This window comes from Vulpes lagopus, unplaced genomic scaffold (genome assembly GCF_018345385.1).
Source record: "Vulpes lagopus strain Blue_001 unplaced genomic scaffold, ASM1834538v1 ctg979, whole genome shotgun sequence".
In the NCBI taxonomy this organism is placed as follows: domain Eukaryota; kingdom Metazoa; phylum Chordata; class Mammalia; order Carnivora; family Canidae; genus Vulpes; species Vulpes lagopus.
This window is the reverse complement of record NW_024571190.1, coordinates 2,963-17,505: the sequence shown is the minus strand read 5'-3', so window position 1 is coordinate 17,505 and position 14,543 is coordinate 2,963. Positions and strand designations below refer to the sequence as shown.

At 36.7% G+C, this 14,543-nt stretch overlaps 1 pseudogene; it reads right to left on the bottom strand.

The window, feature by feature from the left end:
• Positions 1-1,388: 1,388 nt before the first annotated feature.
• LOC121483957 lies at positions 1,389-2,324 on the bottom strand (annotated as a pseudogene).
• Positions 2,325-14,543: the final 12,219 nt, after the last annotated feature.

Here is a 14,543-nt window from a genome sequence, read left to right as displayed (position 1 = left end):
ACAGCTTTAGTAGAATATTATTTCCTCTTTAAACATTTGATAGACTTCCCCTCGGAAGCCATCTGGCCCTGGAATTTTGCGTCTTGGCAGGTTTTTGATAACTGCTTCAATTTCCTCGCTGGTTATTGGCCTGTTCAGGTTTTCTATTTCGTTTTGTTCTAGTTTTGGTCATTTGTGATTTTTCCAGAACTGCATCCAATTCTTCTAGATTGCCTAATTTATTGGCTTATAGCTGCTCATAAAATGTTTTTTAAAATCATTTGTATTTCCTTGGTATGGTTCTGATCTCTCCTCTTTCTTTTGTGAGTTTATTACCTTGAGGTTTTTTTTTTTTTCTTTTTCATAAGGCTGGCTAAGGGTTTATCTATCTTATTAATTCTTTCAAAGAACCAACTCCTGTTTTTCTTTTTTTATCTGTTCTGCAGTTCTTCTGGTCTCTGTTTCATTGAGTTCTGCTTGAATCTTTATTATCTCCCCTCTTCTGCTTGGTGTAGGCTTTATGTGCTGTTCTTTCTCCAGTTCATTTAGGTGCAAGTTTAGCTTGTGTATTTGAGTTATTTCCAATTTTTTGAAGGAGGCTTGTATTGAGATGTATTTCCTTCTTGGGACCTCTTTGCTGTATCCCAAATTTTTTGAATGGTTGTATCTGCATTTTCATTAGTTTCCCTGAATCCATAGATTCTTCTCTAATTTCCTGGTTGACCCATTCATCTTTTAGTAGGATGCTCTTTAACCTCCATGTGTTTGAATTTCTTCCAAATTTCTTCTTATGACTGAGTTCTAGTTTCAAAGCATTGTGGTCTGAAAATATGCAGGGGGGCAATCCTATCTTTTGGTATCGGTTGAGACCTCATTTGTGACCTAGTGTGTGGTCTATTCTGGAGAAAGTTCCATGTGCACTTGGGAAGAATGTGTATTCAGTTGTGTTCAGTTAGAAAGTTCTGTAAACATCTGTGAAATCCATCTGGTCCAGTGTATAATTTAAGGCCCTTGTTTCTTTGGTGATGTCATGCTTAGAAGATCTGATATTTACTGACAAGTACTGTGTTGAAGTCTCCTACGATTAGTGTATTATTTTATTTTTTTCTTCCTCTACTTATTGAATTAAAATTTATTTGAAAAGGTAAAGTTTATATATCCTTTGAAAAAATAAGAAGTCAAAAATTTTAGAATTAAGTAATAAGTCTTCAACATTATAAAGCCATATATAACAGTAATGAAAGTAGTGGTGATTTTACCCTGATAAAAATATCACAGAATTCAAATCACAACTTGGATTCTCAATGATTCAAGTGTCTTATCTTACACAATAAGAGTATAGTCAATTTTAAGGTAAACTTCCTCCAGATGTGCTATCCTCAAGTCCTCTAATCTTGTGGTCCATCAGCTCACACAATGGGATAGCTGGTTGCTGTGGCAATTCTACAATGGTTGTTCTGGTCTTAGGCCATTTTTATATAGCCATTCCAGCCCCATTCTGGACTGCAACTGTTCTTGATAATCCAAAACTTATTATTTGAATCTGTTCCTTCAAAGCCATAGCCAGCCACCAGAACACCATGATCTAGATCTTTGCTACTGCAGTCTGGATCAAAATAAATGCCTGACTTGTAGCACTGGAAATGCCTGCATCAGTAGCAACAGAGATGGGCCCTAGAATTGCCACTGCCTTCATTAGGGTCTTTTCCCATTGAGGGAGGTCCATGAAGCCAGTGTCATTAGCAGCAGAACACTCAGTCTTGTCGTTACAGGTCTCTATGTCCTTTCCAAGATATGGATAAGATTCCTCTGAATCCAGGCCTCCATTGTCTTTAACATGATGAAAGGCGTTATCCATCAGGCCACCACTGCAGCCCTCATTGCCTTGAGCCTTAGAGCAGTCCACCAGGTTCTGCTCACTCAGTGGCACAAGTTTGCCTGTTTTCCGGAATATCTGTCTTTTGAGGGCACCAGTTGCACGAAAAGTCCAACAAGAACCACACTGACCCTGATTCTGCACAGGAGTTACGTAGCCTTTCTCTCTCCAGTCCACAGATTTGGGGATCTCAGCAAAGATAGGTTCTTGGAACACTTTCCCTTTCTTGTGCTTCTGGTTTGGAAAGTCATTCATCATCTGCCTGAATTCCTCATTGGTCATGTCACCAAAGGTATTCATCGCCATTGTGAAGCCATGTTTCCCTTGGCTATATTCTCCATTATGCAGTTCAATCATTTTCATATTCTCCCACACTGCTCTCCTCTATCCTTCTTCATTCATGCCATATAATCTGTGCATTGCCTTCCACTGGTACCATTGTGCATTTAAGCTTTGATCGAGTTTTGGAGCTGCTGAGGCTATTCACAAGCAAAGGGCAGACAAGAAGAGTGAACAATTCATGTTTCAAAATCTGCGGCATCCACAGCTGCGCAGGTGCACCCCACGGATCGCCAAGGCCCACGAGTCTAGTGTATTATTTTCTAAGTATCTCTTTACTTTGGTTATTAATTGCTATACTTGGCATTATTAATTGATATACTTGGCATCTCCCACATTAAGAGCATACATATTCATGATTGGTAGGTCTTCTTGCTGGATTGATCCTTTAAGTATGATATAGTGTCTGTCTTCATCTCTTACTACAGTCTTTGGGATAAACTTTAATTGGTCTGATTTGAGGATTGCTACCCCAGCTTTCCTTTGAGGAGCATCTGAATGGTAGATGGTTTTCCACTCCTTCATTTACAGGCTGGAAGTGTCCTTAGGTCTAAGATGAGTCTTTTGTAAGACAGCAAATAGACGGGACTTTCTTTTTTATCCAGTCTGATACCCTGTGTCTTTTGATGGGATCATTTAGCCCATTCACATTCAGAGTAACTATTGAAAGATATGAATTTATAGTGTTATCGTAATACCTATTCTGTCCCTGTTTTTGTGGATTATTTCCTTGAACTCCCTCTTTCTTCTACAGGGTCCCCTTTAATATTTATTGTAGAGATGGTTTGGTGGTCACATAGTCTTTCAGTTTCTGCCTATTCTGGAAGCTCTTTTTCTCTCCTATTCTGAATGGAAGTCTTCTTATTTAGGACCGTGAATATATCCTGCCAGCCCTTTCTGGCCTGACCGGTCTCTGTGGAGAGGTCTGCTGTTAATCTGGTATTTCTCCCCATATAAATTAAGAATCTCTTGTCTCATGCTGCATTAAGAACTTTCTCTTAAATGTGTGGGAAATATCAGAAAGGGAGACAGAACATAAAGACTCCTAACTCTAGGAAATGAACTAGGGGTGGTGGAAGGGGAGGAGGGTGGGGGGGTGGGGGTGAATGGGTGATGGGCACTGAGGGGGGCACTTGACGGGATGAGCACTGGGTGTTATTCTGTATGTTGGTAAATTGAACACCAATAAAAATAAATTTATTATCAAAAAAAGAATTTTCTCTTAATCTTTGAAATTTGCAAGCTTTACTATTAAATGTGAGGTGTGGAATGGTTTGTATTGATTGGGGGGGGTCATCTCTAACTCTTGGATCTGAATGCTTGTTTCCCTCCCCAAATTAGGGAAGTTCTCAGCTATGGTTTGTTCAAATATACTTTGTGGTCCTATCTATCTCTCAGTCTCTTCTGGAGTCAAATTATATGTAAATTCTTCCTTATCAAGCTATCATTTATTTCCCTAACCCTTTCTTCATTGGCTCTTAATTGTTTTTCTCTTTTTTCCTCAGCTTTCTTCCTTACCATCAACTTGTCTTCTATGTCACCCATTCTCTCTTCCACCTCATTAACCCTAGCAGTTAGGAAATCCAGTTTGGATTGCATCTCATTTAGTCTCTTTTTAATTTAGGCCTGATTAGATCTCACTTCTGCAATAACAAAGTCTCTAGAGTCTTTAGGCTTTTTTCCAGAGCCACCTGTAGCTTTGTATTTGTACTTCTGAATTGACTTTTTGACATCGGATTTAAATCCAAATTCTGTAACTCTGTTACAGAGAGTACTATTACTGGTTCTTTCTTTTTTGGTGAATCCTTCTAGTTACTTTGTCCAGTGCAGAGTGGCTGTATGAGTGGGCTGAAACAAAAATATCAACCACACCCAAACTAAAATATACCCTAGATGATTCCGAAGAGGTCAGAGACCAAAAAAATAAAAAATAAATAAATAAAAATAATAAAAAAAACAGAGCAACATAAAACAAAAGGATCACTAAAGTGAAAAACAAATTTTAAAACAAATTAGTAAAAATAAAAGGTCAAAAACCACAGAGAATAAGAAAAAAAAAGGGGGATCCCTGGGTGGCGCAGCGGTTTGGCGCCTGCCTTTGGCCCAGGGCGTGATCCTGGAGACCCGGGATCGAATCCCGCGTCGGGATCCCGGTGCATGGAGCCTGCTTCTCCCTCCGCCTGTGTCTCTGCCTCTCTCTCTCTCTCTGTGACTGTCATAAATAAATAAAAAATTAAAAAAAAAAGAAAAGAAAAGGAAAATAGAAAAAAAAGTAAAAAAGAGAAAAAAGGCAGGGGGCAGCGGGGGATGGTGGTGGTGAATAAATGACAGTGGAGATAATGTAGTCTACCTGAGGGGACCTAGAGGGTAATCCTCTTGGTTTTGAGTGTATATTTTTCTGTATGTTAGAGTATGCTCTATCCTAAATTTATTTGAATTTATCCTAAACTTAAAAAATTTAGGTGGTGTTTTGAACACCAAAACATAAACAAGATAAAAGAGGGGGGTGCAGAATGGGAAGGAAGAGAGAATATAATCTCACAGAATGAATCAGCACATTATTCCACTTGTTTCTCGGTGTATGTTGACGTGTGTTAAAAGGTATTAACTTACACCATTGTAAAACAAAACGAGGCAGAAAAAGCAAGAAACAAAAACCCATAACTCATATATCTCCCAAAATTCAATTATGTTGAAGGGAATCCAGAAGTGAAAAATACATCTAAGACATACAATTGTAGAAATATGAAAGTCAAAAAGGAAAAAAACTTAAAAATGAAGAGGTGGTAAAATATTATAGTTAAGGTGGGAAAAGAGAAAAAATACTGGAAATTTTTAGTCTAATATGAAAATGAGTCATAATGGAAAAGGGGGGAAAAAGGGGCCCTCTAGTTCTAGATTCTATTTTCCCTTGATTTTCCCTCAGTCATGGAGATTTCAGTGCTGCTTGGTCAATAAACTTGCTCTTCCCCAGTTCTTCCAGCTGGTCTTCTGGGGGAGGGGCCTGCGGTGCTGATTCTCAGGTGTCTGTGCCTGGGGGAGATGCCCCATCCCCTGCCAGGTGCCGGGCTCAGTGAGAGCTGTGCTCCTCTTAGTGCCCCTCCCAACTTTATTTTTATTTATTTATTTAGCCTTTCTATCTTTTAGAAAGCCAAAACTTTTCTCTCTGTAGCATACCAGCTATTCTCTCTTTGAATCTCAGGTCGAATAAGTAGGTGTTCAGGATGTTTTGAAATTCATCTAGGTAAGTTTGTCAGGCCAGGTGAGTTGAGGGCCCCAACTCTTCCACCATCTTGCTCTTCCCTCCTCTCTCACAGGTACTTAAACATGGATTAAATTGAAGAATTTTTGGAATTTTCAGAGTGGCAGTGCAAAGACTATTTGGATTAATTAGAAGATAGTTAATCAAAAAATAGCATAGACAAGTTCCTTTTCAAATGAGGAAGGAAAGCTAATGTAAACCTAGAGGACTAACATGGTTATCCTTCACAGCATAATAATAATAATAATAAGCCCAGTCCACCTAGAAGAGGTATAAGGACTTACCCTGCCTTTATTGCAACTTTTTATAGCTTCAAGTTCAATGTAGGAGATAAGACATATTATACTACAGTAAATCTTGTCAAATATCTCAAAAATGGAAAAAAAAGAAAAGAAAAGAAGTTTTGTGGATATGGAAAGAAATGTTAAGTTCTCCTACCATTTTGGTATTTTTTATAACATATGTGTCCAAAGCAATAGCTTTATGTGACATATTGGATACCTTTAATGAAACATAATATGTATAGAATCATTTATTTGAGGAACTTTCTGAGTTTTTTCAGGATGATAATTTAGCACAATGTGGTACAAACATGCTCAGAAACTTTACACAAGTAGATCTTTTGCAAAAGCATACGGTAAACTTTAGTGGTTTATTTGATAATTATTGAGTAGTATCCCATGTGATTTTCATAAATCTTTTTAACTATAACATGTTTTTTTTTTAATTTCACTACAAAGATATTTTAAATAGTTTGCTTAACGTGAGGTGTTTGGGTATTTACCCCATAGATCATTAACCCAGGAACTTTGCCAAGTGTGTATTTATAATTTTTCCTGAGTACTCAACCTGGCACTAAATATTTCCTTATGGCATATCATAATGGAAAACAATGACATGTAACATTAAATAAGTTAGGGATATGTTTCAGATAGCATTTCTGATAGCCAAATATAACTATCTCTTTAAAAAAGTGAAACTATGACTGAAAATATGATGAAAACATATATCTGGATGATTTTTGGAAGAGTTCCTTAACAGCTTTTGGAAACTTAAATAAGAGACTTAAACTTAGGTTTTTAATTGGTAACCTCTAGTTTTCTGAGAAGCAAATTGTAATGAATATGTCATTTGTCATATTGTAAGTTGCTTTTTTAATTATAAAGCTGACTTTGACATTTTAATTCTATTTTACACCTTTGAAATATTTACTGATTCCATACAACTGACTGTACCCCATTTCTCTGTATCTCTTTTAACAAGTATATAAATCAGAAATATACTGTAACAAAGGCTTGACTCATGGAATATGTGAAAAAGACCAGTGTCTTGCACTTGTATAGACACTTCTCACAAATTATTGCAGATTTTTCTAAATGTTCTGCTTATACAGTTTCCTTATTCAATATCTGTCATGTTTATTAAATTTGATGTCTTGAAATTGCATCAGAATAAGCTTTTGGAGGGTAAGAAAGGGTTGGAAGTGTTCACTTCATTTTGGTCTCATCTTGTGAGGAAATCATTGGACTCTTGAAGGAAGAAAGTTGCAATGGTGATCGAAGGAAGTATCTATTATTTCTATGCTACTTCTAATTTTAAAAATACCTGACAAAATTCAGGGATGCCTAAATAATGAGGCAATGTATCTGACCTTTATGATTTTAGTCCTGCAAGGTTATGTTTCTATTATGGGTTGAATTTTGTTTCCCCAAAAGGTGTTGAATTCCCAATCCCCAGTTCTTAACCCCAGGTTTTTTTTTTAATTTTTATTTATTTATGATAGTCACAGAGAGACAGAGAGAGAGCCAGAGACATAGGCAGAGGGAGAAACAGGCTCCATGCACCGGGAGCCTGATGTGGGATTCGATCCCGGGTCTCCAGGATTGCGCCCTGGTCCAAAGGCAAGCGCCAAACCACTGCGCCACCCAGGGATCCCTTAACCCCAGGTTTTTATGAATGTAACCTCATTTGGCCTTTTTAGATGATGAAGTTCAAAATAGTGATGAACTGCTCATATTTTATTAGCATACTATATTACTTCATACATGTGAAGTGTAACACTCACCCAGGGAATTTTGCCAAATCGAGAAATAAGTTCTAAGACTCTCATAAGCCATATATGATACTAGACTACTAAGGAGGAGGATATAGAATGGAAAATATAGTTTCCAATGCTTGATGGAAACATCAAGCATTCATTTTCTGCACATTTCAGTGGCCTATACTACTTACTTGCAAGAAGAGGAGGTGTGTGTCAGGTGGGTGCAGCATCTGACATGAGGTAAAAGTATCATGCTCCATAGGAGCCAATATATTTTGTAACAATTTCTTAGACATAGCTTCTAGAGGTCTCTCAAGACATAATGCCTAGAATCATCATACTCATAAGAAGCTATGGCTTCTTATCTAGTAGTTTTTAGATCTCTGAGTCCAGATTAAATTTGCCAACAGAGGTTATTTTCGATCATAATCTTTGTTGCTTAGAAACGTAGAGGACATACCACCTTATTAAGTTGCCAGGGGAACAGAGTTAGAAAATTAACTTAAAGTCAAATTCTCGGGATCCCTGGGTGGCGCAGCGGTTTGGCGCCTGCCTTTGGCCCAGGGTGCGATCCTGGAGACCCGGGATCGAATCCCACATCAGGCTCCCGGTGCATGGAGCCTGCTCCTCCCTCTGCCTGTGTCTCTGCCTCTCTCTCTCTCTCTCTCTCTGTGACTATCATAAATTAAAAAAAATAAAAAATAAAATATTTAAAGTCAAATTCTCATGAAGAAGAATTAAAGGTTTCATTAATCTATTACCCATAATACTTAGTAACATAATATTAGTGGAATTAAGCCACTCTCTAGTAGTATTTTGCACTTGGAGGATGTAGGATACATTAAACCATTGAGTATTTTCACTGTGTTCAGCTCAGTATTCGAGGTGTAGTATACTCTAAGAGATCTATGGGGTTGTAGTACACCTCCATGGGGTAAATGTAGACTCTTGTACATTTATGAAGAAACCATGATCCACATTAAGTAACTACTTCCTTTGTCGAAATAACCATTATCTTCCGTGTTTCTCTTCTCAGTCATTACTCCTGTGTTTCTAGGACTTTTTGCTCTAGCATACCCTCTAGTCCTTTTATTCCACTACACCTTCAAATATTCTTGCTGACTTAATCATAACTCTTTTGTGCTACAATCAACTTTATCAAGAACTTTCTTCTCTCGGAAATTTACAAAAATAATAATATTTTTGCTCATCGTCTTGGGGCATATATTGCTTAATTAATAAGTTGTTTCCATATTTTAGTAACATGTTTGAATTTCACCAGGAATCCTTAAATCATCAACTTCAGGGAATTTTTATCAAGGGATATTCAGGCAACATATCCAGTATTTAAAAGATATTACTTTGGGCATGTGTTCTGTTTACAGCCCTAATATCCTTTAATCATGTTCTATTGTTGTCATGTGTGAAGGTGATTCTATTAAATGTTTTATTTTTCTTTTGACTTGTCATTGGATTATAATGTTAAATCATTTTCTATTTTCTTGTCCTTATACTTGTGAATAATATATGTTTACTTTTTGAGTTTGTTTTTTTTTTTAATTTTTTTATTTATTTATGATAGTCATACAGAGAGAAAGAGAGAGAGGCAGAGACACAGGCAGAGGGAGAAGCAGGCTCCATGCACCGGGAGCCTGATGTGGGATTCGATCCCGGGTCTCCAGGATCGCGCCCTGGGCCAAAGGCAGGCGCCAAACCACTGCGCCACACAGGGATCCCCTACTTTTTGTGTTTGAAGCTGACTTTCATGTTTTCTCTTTTCCCTTTTTGTAATTGAACTTCTTTACACTGCTCCAGAACCAGAATTTCAAACAAAATGTAACCACATAAACACACATACACAAAGACCCTTATCAAAAAGCAAAAAAAACAAATTTAACTTTGATCTTGATCTTGTGCAGCTATGGTTTCCTTAGATCTATACTAAGAAAAAATTCACAAATCTTGTTCTTAATTTTTGAAGAGCACCTAAACACTCACACACAGCCTGCAGAGTGCAACACATCAGTTAATTGAAAAGACTTATAGAGTCACCATAAAGCATATTAATGTAAATCTTTTTATAAGGGCAAAAGATACTATAGAGAAGAAAAAAAAGAGAGTTCAGGCAAGATTTAGGGGCCCCAAAACTTCCAGAAGCACCTGCCTTAAGCCTTACCATGAACACAAGGATGTATTTTGTTTCTAGATTGAATTACCAAAATTTGTAAAACAAATACTAATTTGGGGAGAGCAACTGGAAAGTTTCCAGTGAGGTCTTTCATGACCCTGTTTACATAATTAATTCAGGCTAACTGGTTACACAAGGTGTAAGCTATCAATAAACCAACTGGGCCTAAGAGCCACAAGAGAGTTTCAGGTATTAAATAGCACACGATAAATCATTAGTAAATGCCTAAAGGTAAATGCCTTTATCTTGGCTGAAAGACAGTGCCGGATTTCCAGGCATCCACAAAATAAGCACAGAGCTGTGTGACTAGAGCTGAAAATAACTCTATACTAAATGATAATTGCATGTTCATTATTATAGGGCCTTTATAAAAATAATAAAAATATCAAAATTCAAACAAATTGCCTTTTTAGAAATAGTAAGTATGCTTGTATAATAAGATAACTTTGGCTATATGAAAAATCATCCCAAAGATTTAATGGTTTAAAACAACAATCATTTATTTAGCTCCTGATTCTGCTATTTAGCAATTTGGGCTGGGCTCAGCTAGGCTCTTCTTCTAGTTTAAAATGCGTCTGTTTATGTGTGTACAGTGAGCTGCTGGGTTGATTGGTTTCTTGTTGCTTTGGAAGACCTCTGATATGGTTCATTACTGTTTTATTGGCCTCTCATGACATGTTGATAGGATGCCTTGGTAGGGTTCCCAGAGTGAAAGTCTGCAAGATTTTTTGAAGTCTAGTCTCAGAGCTGGTACAGTGGCCACATTTTATTGGCTAGAACAAGCATCATAGAAGCAGATACAGTGATGGTAGTTGGGGTGTAAGTTATTTATTATGAACTAACATCTATAAAAGAAAAAGAGAGGAAATAGGATTGGGTGGAGGAAGAAGTTGATCTGCATGTAGATCCAACAGTCTCAGCCAATGTGGAAAGCTTCAGAGTAAGGCTTATCTGTCAGAGTATCCTGCATTAGGCCACAAAGACTGGATTCTTATTCTCCTGTCTTGCTCAGGCACTGAAAGTAGGAAAAAGAATGACTTTAGGTAATAATGGTTCTTTCTAACTGAGGCAGAATGATCACAGTAAGCTCTCTAATGACTATATCTCATAGCTAGTCAGTAAGTATTCCCTTGAAGGGGAATCTGGGCAACCCAGATTCAAGGAGAGAGAAAATAGATTTGGCAACCTAAGGCCAACTGACACAGATGATGTCAACTGTGACCATGTTTACCTACTTTCATGACATTCAAGGGTACCTTGAACACAATTTGTACTTAATACAAATTTATCTAATTGAATGAACTGCTAAAAAGCAAATAAGTACATGGAAGGTTATCAAGTAGGTACATTGCATGGTAAGTAGGTATAGTAAGCACATCTACTTTCTTGTTTCTAGATGAAATTATATGATCTCTGCTCTTAGGGATGACTATTGTCAACTATACATTCAGCATCCTAAATAAAATTCTTGAGTTGTTAAGTGGTTTCACTTTATAATTAATGGTCTTATCCTTTTCCCATTCTAGACAGGCCAGGCACTTTGATATCATTTCACTATCTGAAATATGATTTGATTTTTCACTCATCTACTAAAATTTGATAGCCTGGTCTGCCAAAAAGAAAAACTTAGACAAGAGTCCAAGGAGGACTGAGATGTAACCCAACATATTCACCTAAATTTTGTATTAATTCTGGGCAGAACATTCTCATTTGTGGCCTTATCAGTAGTAAAATAGAAATCCCTAAGAACTTTGCCCTCTTTATCTTTTACCATTTTTTTAGCACAGGTTTTGTGACTTATCTTTTCAAACTATTTTTCATTTGGAACTTATTCCATCTAGTAAATGCTTCCTGTTAAGTCCTTAATTACAGACTTCATTTATCCACTTTTATTTTATTTCACATTGATTTTTCTCAGGGTGTCTTTCATGAATCTGCATCTTGGTATCAGCTCCCTTCTCATTTTGCAGAGGTGAGCTATCAGATGGCAGCTGGTTCATAGATCGGTCGACTTGTCATATGCTTTTCAAGTTAGCAAAACTAATTGTGGATGAGTAAAGGAAAGCCTGGCATTCTTTTTGAAGCAACAACAAGACACTTGAAGGACTTGTTCTTTGCATTGGGTAATTTTCGGTAACTGGTGGCTTAATGTGGAACAACTGTAACTATGTAGCCTTCAGGGAGATGTTCTCTATTCCTAGCAATAGGTCTCAGCTGTCAGTGTGAGAGTCACTTTTCAGAAAATCCCCAAATTTTGCAGTTTGAATCTAAGCACTGTGTCACCAACATCAGTGACTATGCCCTGGACATGACAAATAGTAATAAGAGAAAAATATTTTACAGCTATCCAGACAAATTCATTGCTGTAATACCAACATATAATGTGGTAATAATAGTATAAGATTTCTGTATGTGTGATAGCACTGTTGCCAACATGTCCTATAGGGAAAAATGTGTCTCACTGGATTGGAAAGAAAAACACAAAATTATGGGACACCTGGTGACTCAACAGTTGAGCGTCTGCCTTTGGCTTAAGGCATGATCCCCAAATCCCGGTATTGATTACCACATTGGGCTTCCTGCATCTCCATCTGCTTATGTCTCTGTCTCTCTCTCTCTCTCTCTCTCTCTGTCTCTCATGAATAAATAAATAATAAAAATTTAAAAAAACACACAAAATTCTGACTAAACACTCCATCAGTAAAGAATGTGCTAGCATAATTAAGAACTATTTGGATATGATATTATTTATTAATATTATTATATTGGAAAACTGCAAGCAAAAACTAACAGAGAAGTATGAGGTGAATAACAGAAACAACAAAAGTCAGATGGAGTAAATGTGGGCCATTCTTTGAGTTGACATTCTATTCATGATTATAAATGAAAACTATTGTTAGTGTTATAAATGAGACTTATATTTAATATTTCCAGGTAGGTCCAAATGTTTTCTAAAACAGCAATTAAAAAACAGTGTCTGTCCTTGGCTGAATTTTAAGTAATTCATCTAAAGGGAAATGCTTTCAAGCTATATATTATATATATATATATATATATATATATTTGTCCTAGAGTGGTTTCTTTTTAGTTTCTTTGCTTCAGAAGGCAAGAAAGGTTGTTAAAAATAGGCCGGGTTAGAATATGCCATATTGGCAAACAATTTACTCAGGAAATTTACTATGGGGAATTTACTGTGGGGAATTACTCCCCCAATTTACTATGGGAAATGTGAAAAGTTGTTAAAAAAATGACAAGAGATTATTGCCTCGCTTTTTTCATTGAACAATTAAATTCTAGTTGAATTTCTATAACATTGATTAATTTAGAACACCAAGATGCAGAAACATCAACTCATGGTTGTGTAGGGATCCCCTGATTCAGTTGAAGTAAATGTATCACTCGATACATTTGCTTTTGTCAAAAGTTTTGTATTACATGACTTAAATTATTCTGTATATAACATTTTGAAATTTAGCATTTAGAGTAAACTTCATCTATAAGTGCTAGGTAACTCAAGCTACCAAATTTCAAAGCTATTTTTGTCCCCAATTGAGTTAATTCTCTATTTTCCATAATCTCTTAAACACTTCACTTGGAAATAGAAGACATGTTTCACCAACTGCCTGTTTAAATTTAAAATTCCACAGCTATAGGATCAAGTAGGCAGTAACGTGGCAAGTGTATATTTTCTAGTGTTTAAGGTAAAGAAGCTAAAATGAAACATGAAATAGTTAAGATCATTAATTGCATATATAGAGAATCTTGCATTTTATCTGGGTTGTAAATCTTTCATTCAGTTAAGTCAGCTGAATTCAAATTTCCTTTTTATTTATGGTCTTTTCTTAGATTCTTGAAATGGATAAAACAAAATCAAGAGAAGATATTCATCAACACACATTGTTGTGACTTATAAAGGTTATGTTACTCCTTATCAGAACTAAGCCACAGTTGACTACTCACTCCCCCTGACATTGAGTCACTGCCATATTCTCCATCCAGCTCCAAAATAAAGTAGCAGATTTTTAAGGGTGGAATAAGAAAAGCACAGTGGTACCACCTACTGTAAATGCTTTAGTTCTTCTTAGATCAGTAACAGCTGTTGGTCTTTTCACAGTTTGTTAAAAAGCAAAGCAAGGCGTAGAATGTGGGCTATTGACATTGTGCAGCAATACCATTTGTTTGCTCAGATCATGATAACCAACAGCAACTTGAGAAGTGTTTCCTTTTTGGGCTTTTGGTAAAAAAATCTTCAGGCCTGACTGCCTACCTTGCAAAGAGTGCTGTTGATCTATTGATTAATTCTGGACACATTATAAATTATATAACTACCATGTGTTTTAATCTCACTAATCTGAGAGTGTACATTATATAGTTTAAAGGGATTTTAAGAATTAATGAGCATCTGTTTCATCCTGTCTAGGCATATGGAGGAGAGAGGTGAAAAGAAAAGGGGACAAACTGTTTTGAGGTTTGTGATAATGTTACCTTAAATGCCCCTCTCACTGAGGCTAGGACTACCCTCTCTCATCTTTTACAAGAAGCCAGGCTTTCCACTCATTGAGGGTACAGCAAGAAGTAAAATTGCATATTTGTGATTAGGACTGGGCCACTGAAGAAGAGTCTTAGGTATAGGGCTGGTCATTTGTTGGAAGAAAAGGAGTCTTAATTAGAATCATTAAAGGGAGGTAGCACATGTGGGCATGATTTAGGCTATCTTCAAGATGCTGTGTGGTTCACCTTGATGGATAAAGTGTGTAATAGGATATTCTAGATCACAGCATCAGTCAAGCAAGAGTGTGTTTCCATTTGGTCTATTTTGAAACAGGATCCTAAGTAAGGCATAAATAGGAGAAAGCAG